Source organism: Montipora foliosa, chromosome 11 (assembly GCF_036669935.1).
Source record: "Montipora foliosa isolate CH-2021 chromosome 11, ASM3666993v2, whole genome shotgun sequence".
Classification (NCBI taxonomy): domain Eukaryota; kingdom Metazoa; phylum Cnidaria; class Anthozoa; order Scleractinia; family Acroporidae; genus Montipora; species Montipora foliosa.
Window position 1 is genome coordinate 31,981,336 of NC_090879.1, and position 8,127 is coordinate 31,989,462.

Below are 8,127 nucleotides of genomic sequence, written 5' to 3' on the forward strand. Positions count from 1 at the left end.
AAGTTTCAGTCGCTGCAGCTTAAGGTGAGCCAATTGACGGAATTCCTTCTCGAAGCCGCGCACGAGACGCACTTGACGCTTGACTGTTAATACTCGCAAGAGTCTTTAACGACTTTGACAACTTGGAATTCGAACGACCCTTTGTTGACGTCAGACAATTTCTCTTTTGTTTCAAAAAAACTCGCAGCAAGTGTTTTATCGGGTCTAAAAACGCACGGCTACGCCTCGTGTTTTTAAACCCCGATAAAACTGCTGCTCGTTTTTTAAACACTACATTAATGCATTACTACCGGTGATAATAAATTATTGCTGACTCGTGATCCACTCGCTTGTCATTGATCGCTTGTCAATCGACCCTCTTACGGATGCCACCGATGGGCAGATGCTTGCTGTAGTATCGCATGTAACTTTAATCGTGACTAAACAGGCTAAGAGATACACACAGTTCGTCCAGAACACATGTTATCAAACGTTCCTAAAACGTTCCTCAGCTTCGCAGCCAGGCCTGCGATACACAGGGATACCAGGATATAACATCCCATCCTAACCCATAATTCAATAGTTCAGCGGAAGTCCTATTCAAAGTTCAAAGGTTAAAAATAAGAATACAACTCAACACAATCAAAATATAACGAGTTGATCTAAAGGAGGCATTGCTGCCCCCGTGAACTCTTCCGACTCCAAGCAGCTGGTGTCATTGTCATCATTAAGTGATAGCTCCATGCCTGGAACCCTCCTAAGAAACTTTACATTACGAATGAGACGTTGTCCAGTCTCAGCATGGACAAGTTCAAAGGTATCCGGTCCTTTGCTACGAACAATTACATACCTCTGATGACCAAAGGTGGGAATCAATTTTCCAGATTTTGTATTTGCCACAAATACAATATCCCCAGGTCCTAGGTCATGTTGTTGCGCATGCTGCTTGGCATCAGTATACTCAAATAACTTTCTCTGATATTCCTTGTACCTCTCTTCAGGGTTGTTCTGATCAATTTCTGGTACTGTCGGCAACTTTGTTGTTATCTCTCTGTTGAGAAACAGCTTAGCAGGGGTCATGGCAGTCCCAGCATGTGGAGTGGACCTGTAAACTTGCAGGATTGTAGGCAGAACCTCTGTCCAGGATAAACCATCTAACTCTGCTGCTCTGACACTGTGCTTTAGGTACCTATGAAATCTCTCAACCTGCCCATTTGCTTGTGGAAAATAGGGTGATACTCTTCTGTGCTGTATTCCATTTGCCTTCATGAAGTCTTGGAATTCGTCCGCTATGAACTGACGTCCATTGTCCGTGATGAGAACTTTTGGATTTCCAAATCGTGCAAATATATCTGTAAATACAGTAATTATACTCTTACTTGTAATACGCTTGAGGACAATAGCCTCGGGCCATTTGCTTCTGTAATCAACAACAGTCATGATGTAGATCTCTCCAGGAAATGGACCAACCAGGTCGAGGGCACACTTCTTCCAGCAGTGATCAGCAGTGATCAGCAGTGGAGTTGCTGTATTAGGTGTGTCTCGTCGTAGTGGCTGAAGCCGCACACATGTCTCGCAATTTCGGCAAAAGTCTTCCACGTCAGAGTCCATCCCCGGCCAGAACAGTATTCTACGAAGGCGTTCCTTGCAGCGCACAATACCTTGGTGAGCCTCATGTGCCAAGGCCAATGCCTTTTTCCTTAACTTCTCTGGAACATAAATCCGCCGACCTCGCCACAGTAGGCCCTGTGCAAAGTTCAGTTCATCTTTAAAATGTTTCCATGTATTACCTACCAGACTCTGAGTTCCACCAAGTACCTTCAGCACCTCTAGTAATTCTGGGTCAGACTCTCCAGCCTCTTTTATGTCATCAATTGAGAGCAAAGCATCAGCACTTTTGACAAAGCGTACATGCTCCTCAACAAAACTTGTTCCCGTACCAGTAGTGTTCAAAGCTAACCTTGATAGTCCATCTGCAATGTTCTCAGATCCCGGTTCATACGTGAGTGTACAGTCATAGTCCTCACATCTGAGAGCAGTTCGTTCAAGGCGGATTGATTGAGTGTTTTTATTGAATACGCCAAGCAATGGTTTATGATCAGTCGAGACGACAACGTGGCGACCATAAATGTAGGTATGCATCTTCTGCAATCCGAACAGCACAGCCATTGCCTCTCGTTCGATCTACGAATACCTCTTTTCTGTAGCAGTTAAACTTAAGGAACCATAAGATACGGGCTGCCAGCGGCTGCACCCAAGACCGACTGGGCTGGCATCTGCTATAAGTTTGGTCTCTGCTTTCAAGGAGTAGTGTGCGAGGCATGGTGCTTTAATCAGAAGCTCTTTAACTTCCTCAAATGCTTTGGATGCTGTTTTACTCCATTTCCAAACCACACCCTTCTGCGTAAGCTGTCGCAAAGGATTGATAACTGTTGCAAGGTTGGGAACAAACTGTGTAAGGTATGTAATACTTCCTAGAAATGATCTCAGCTCAGCTTGATCTCCAGGTATTGGTGCTTCTGCAATTGCTTTTACCTTGTCTGGGTCAGGCTTAATGCCCTCAGCGGAGATGATGTGTGCTAGAAATTTCAGTTCAGACATGTTCAAGGCACACTTGTCTGCATTGAGACGAAGGCCAGACACTTGAAGTTTATCCATAACTGCGCGAAGATTCTTCCAGTGTTCTTCTGGTGTTGACCCATACACCACAACATCATCAAAATAGCTAAGCACACCTGATAACCCTTCACATACTATGCTCATGACCCTTTGGTACACCTCTGGTGCTGATGCAAGCCCAAAGGGCAGCCTTTTGAACTGATACACTTTACCTGCGGCCATGAACGATGTAATGTCTCTAGATTCTTCCGCTAGGCGGACTTGCCAATATGCTTTCCTTAGATCCAGAGTCGAGAACATCCGAGCCCTACTTAGTTGCCATAACAGGTCTTGGATTCTAGTAATTGGGAACCGCTCTCTTATCACTGCTTTATTGGCTTCCCTGAGATCAACACACACTCTCAATTCCCCATTCCCCTTGTAAACAATCTGCACAGGTGATATCCACGATGCTCCTATTGCTTCCTCGATCACATCGTCTTGAATCATTCGTTCTATTTAGCACAACCAGTGTCGATCATTATTTGAAAAAGTTTACCATTGACTTCAACATCAGTTTCAAAACCCATCCCCTCATTGTTAGTAGTATAATAAACATATTCATAGTTAGACTTATCTGACTGTTGCTGGACTGGCTGGACAAACTTCACATCTTCTTTGCTTTTCTGATTCTGTTGATCTGCAACACTTCCAGAACTGACCAGTCTTCTTACATTTTCTGCACTTGCGTTCCTAGCTGCGCATCTTCCGTCATTAGCAAGATGATCCGTTTTTCCACATCGAAAGCGGGCTTTTTCTTTTTCTTTATTTACTGAAGATTTTACTGCGTTAACATCAGATTTTTCTGGCAAATTTCGGGATTCCTGTCCCCCAAGTAGCTGCGTATCCTTCTTTGCAGATTCAATTGCTCTCCCGAGCGTCTGGGCTTTTTCCAGAGTAAGAGTTTCTCCTTGTTGTAGTAGCTTTTCTCGTAGATATCCGTCAGAACATTTTTCTATACCTTGACCAAGGATATTATCATCAGCGGCTTCCCCAAAGTCGCATGTTAAACTCAGCATACGGAATTCTGCAATGAAGGTATCCAATGATTCATGTTGAAGTTGAGCACGTTTTCGAAACTTGTACCTCTCTGCCCACTTGTTTCTTTTAGGCTGAAAGTGTGCGCTGAACGCTTGTTTAACTTCCTCAAATGTCTTTTTCTCTCCAGGCAAACCTGAGAGCAAACGTTGGACTCCCGTCCCAGCAAGATGTAGAAGAATAGCTGTTTGAACTTCGTCGCTTTCTTTATCTAATTTCGTAGCAATTCGGTAGTTGTGAAAGGCATCGAGCCAAAACTTCCACTTATCTGCCAAGTTTGCCGCCTCTAAATTCACTGGAGACAACGAAAACCTTTCAAAACTCATCTTGATATGTTATCCGATTGTTGTTTATCCTCGTCGCCAATTTGTAGTATCGCAAGTAACTTTAATCGTGACTAAAAAGGCTAAGAGATTCAGTTCGTTCCTCAGCTTCGCAACCAGCCCTGCGATACACAGGGATACCAGGATATAACACTTGCCTTTGACATTCAATTGTTTGTAAACAGTAAATATTGGCAACTTTAAACTCTGATATTTCGGAGAGCTTGTAACAGATTTTTATGAATCTTCACATTATTAACAAATTCAATAATATTATGACAAATCCATTTTTCGTTCAGTGAAATCAATGAAAATTGCAATTTTGAGTGACATCAGTGACATCTTTGACCCTTTAACTCCCAAGATGTCAAAGTTAATAATATTATTATTATCCCAAGTGATTACAATACATGTATATTTCTTTGTTAGCTATAATTGAGAATTTGATGTAACATCAAAGCACCGCAAACTTAAATAATAATTTCATCTCGTCTCATTAATTGTCTACTTGACAGTGTGCCAAAATTGTAACGAGAATTCACATGCAGGTCAATAGTGCAAGTGAGAAGGTTAAGCTGCTAATTCTCTCAGGTGTTTATCCAGCCACTCATGAAATTCAACAATGTTCAAGTAGCTTAAAGGGAACCTTTTAAGCTGTCATGACATCTTGTAGACATGTAATGGAAAGGATTCAACTGCAGTAGGTAATGAACCATTTCCTTCTCATCTTTAAGTGAGTCACGCGTAGTATGTTCTACAGATGTCTTGTGAATGTCTACTGATAATTCAAACTCCTGTACGATTTGATAGATGCCACTTAGTGGCTTTGCAGACCTTGCTAATAGAGTTCAGAGTTTTGCTTGACATTTCTTGGGCCAAATCGTTTTTATATTATTTTCAACGCTACCCCTCCAGTTTACAAAAAATCCCCATTTGAACTGTCCAGATACTGGGTGTGGAGTTAATAAACACTCAATCTGGGCTTTACTCGCAAAGATTTCGATTTGCATACTTGCTGTATGCCCCCATAGACTTGAAAACTAAAAGCAAGAGTTTTTGATTGATGAGATTCCTGGTGCCATCTCCTTCTGCTGCTGTGTCCTTCATCTGCATGACAAGAACAGCCAGAAAAATACAACAAGGGGCAGAATTCATTAAATAGTCATCATTGTAAAAATCATTGGCATTTACTTTCTGTAACAGGAACTTGTCAATAAACTTTCCAAAAGCATCAAAGTATTTCTTCTCGTTTTCTGCACTCTCGCGTGCAATGTTCTGTGGGAATTTATGTAATGATGGTGTATCCTCAAGGTGTGACATCCCAAAAAAGTTAAGGACAGCTATTATTATGTAACCTTTCTCAACACTGGGGAACAGCTCTGCACTGCCTTCATAGGAGTCAAGAACTTTGAAAGGGCTAGCATTCCTTCTATTATACTTCTCTATTAAGTTCTTCAAGGTACCAATTTGATTCGCAGACTCTGCTTTGTGTAGAAATGAGTATGCGTAATTTAGAAGAGAGGCTTTGGTCAGACTGTTTGGTGTGCCACATCACAGATTTAAATGGGGAGCATCGATCAAAACGATCAGATGCTGTGCGTGAACCTGACAGCAAATCTTTGGCTCCTGCAAATCTCACCCGGGTTAGCTCATCACCAGCAAAAGGAATTTTATTTCCCTCATTGGGTCATCGTTAGTGTCTTGTCTGTGTGCATTTGTCTGGCCAGGTGCTGGAGGTCCTTCATGAACTGGTGGATTGTCAAGTGTGTGGTATTTCCTCTAGCAGCCCTACTTGAACATTCAGCAATCCACTTTTCGTAAGTTCTTAAAATGCTAACACAATCATCATATTTTGATTCATTTGCATTGATGATTGGCAAACTGACTATGGTAGGCTTCTGTGACATTTGTAGACTGTACTCATGAGAAACGTGATTCCCTAGGGATAAGTGCTCTCAAGAACTTAAATTTGGGACAGAACTCAAGAAAAATTCGCTCAATAATTTTGGCACATTCTGAACATATCTTCCATTCACTTACATTTAAGGAAAAATTATGAGGACGGAAATCTTTAACATTTCCTCATTGGCTTGTCATTGGGCAAGTGGTTGAAGTTGAGTCTGAGGTTACTGGCAAACAAGTGCAGATCCTCATTCTGGACTTCCTTTCTCATATGTTCTTTTAAAATTTTCAAATCCCAGTTGTCATCTCGGAACACACTTCCCTTTCTTTATTTTCTCCACTACTGTGTCTGAGAAGTGGCCTCCTAACAGCCTCAAAATGGTATCTCTTTTCCTAAATGACAGGCACAAACCAAGTGTATTAATTTTAGTTATCCTTGTAGCTATTTAAAGGGAGACAGAATTTAACAAGAAACTCAATATCCACGGAGCAGCTCTCTTTTTTGGGCTTCATTATAAACATCACTTAATTAATGCCAAATAAACACATTGCAGGAGTTGCACGTGTTTTTCGCACCCCAGGATAGCAATAAATACAGGATCCGTTGTTTATTTGTTCAGTCTCTCAGTTTTCCAGCGCGAGAGAGGAAAGGGGGAACTCTTCTGCTTACGCCACGGACTCGAGAATTTTCCCAGCAAGTACAGTATTGGCACTATCAAGAAACATGGCTGACCCCAGAGCTGCTGTGGTACACGGCAACAAGCGCAGAATCCACCAGCGCCAGCACAAGTTCAACAAGCGCAGAATCCGCCAGCGCCAGTACAAGTTCAACAAGCGCAGGATCCACCAGCGCCATCACACGTTCAACAAGCGCAGAATCCACCAGCGCCTGTTCAGGTTCAACAAGGGCAAAACCCGCCTGCTCGAACGCAAGGTCAAGCGCAGGAAAACCTGGCCCTGTCGACGAAGGAGAAACTTAAGGTAAAATTCTTTATCTCTGTATCAGTCTTGCTCGCACTTTATTTGAGCTCACCAGGTGCTAGTGTCCGAAATTGTTGGTTATTTGCAAATGTGAAATGTTATTGGCCATGGAGTGAAACTCGTAAGAGTTTAATTACAAATGTGAAACTCTTATGAGTTTTCTATTTGCAAATGTGAAATGTTGTTGGCCACAGAGTGAAACTCGTTAGGAGTTTGTTATTTGCAAATGTGAAATGTTATTGGCCACGGAGTGAAACTCGTAAGTGTTTGTTATTTGCTAATGTGAAATGTTATTGGCCACGGAATGAAACTCGCAAGAGTTTATTTACAAATGTGAAACTCGTAAGAGTTTGCTATTTGCAAATGTGAAATGTTGTTGGCCTCGGAGTGAAACTCGTTAAGAGTTTGTTATTTGCAAATGTGAAATGTTATTGGCCACGGAGTGAAATTCGTAAGAGTATGTTATTTGCAAATGTGAGATGTTATTGGCCACGGAGTGAAACCCTGTGAGAGTTTGTTATTTGCAAATGTGAAATGTTGTTGGCCACGGGGTGAAACTCGTTAAGAGTTTGTTATTTGCAAATGTGAAATGTTATGGGCCACGGAGTGGAACTCGTTAAGAGTTTGTTCTTTGCAAATGTGAAATGTTACTGGCCACGGGGTGAAACTCATAAGAGTTTCTTTGCAAATATGAAACTCGCAAGAGTTTGCTATTTGCAAATGTGAAATGTTATTGACCACGAAGTGAAACTCGTTAAGAGTTTGTTACCTGCACATGGGAAATGTTATTGGCCACGGAGTGAAACTCGTAAGTGTTTGTTATTTGCTAATGTGAAATGTTATTGGCCACAGAATGAAACTCGTAAGAGTTTATTTACAAACGTGAAACTCGTAAAAGTTTGCTATTTGCAAATGTGAAATGTTGTTGGCCTCGGAGTGAAACTCGTTAAGGAGGGGGACATTGGGGTGTATTAGAAACCGCAAAACCGAAGAAAAAATCGTCCAAAACCGCAAAACCGCAAAAAAATTCGGCCAAAACCGAAAACCGCATACAAAAGCGTCAAAAAACCGATACAATGGTGACAAGTGTGGCATACAGAGTAAGCTACGCTAACACTTTATTTCATCAAAGTATTTGTGAATGTCATGGACTTGTCTAAAGCCTTCATATCTTTTAGTATCTGCTAAAATCATAGGCTTTATTTCTGCCGCTCTCTCGAGCCCGGACTTTGTGGACTCATTTTCC

At 41.7% G+C, this 8,127-nt stretch overlaps 1 pseudogene; it reads right to left on the reverse strand.

Moving 5' to 3' along the window:
* Positions 1–4,568: 4,568 nt before the first annotated feature.
* LOC137976903 (uncharacterized) overlaps positions 4,569–8,127 on the reverse strand; it is a 4,028-nt pseudogene continuing 469 nt past the window's right edge.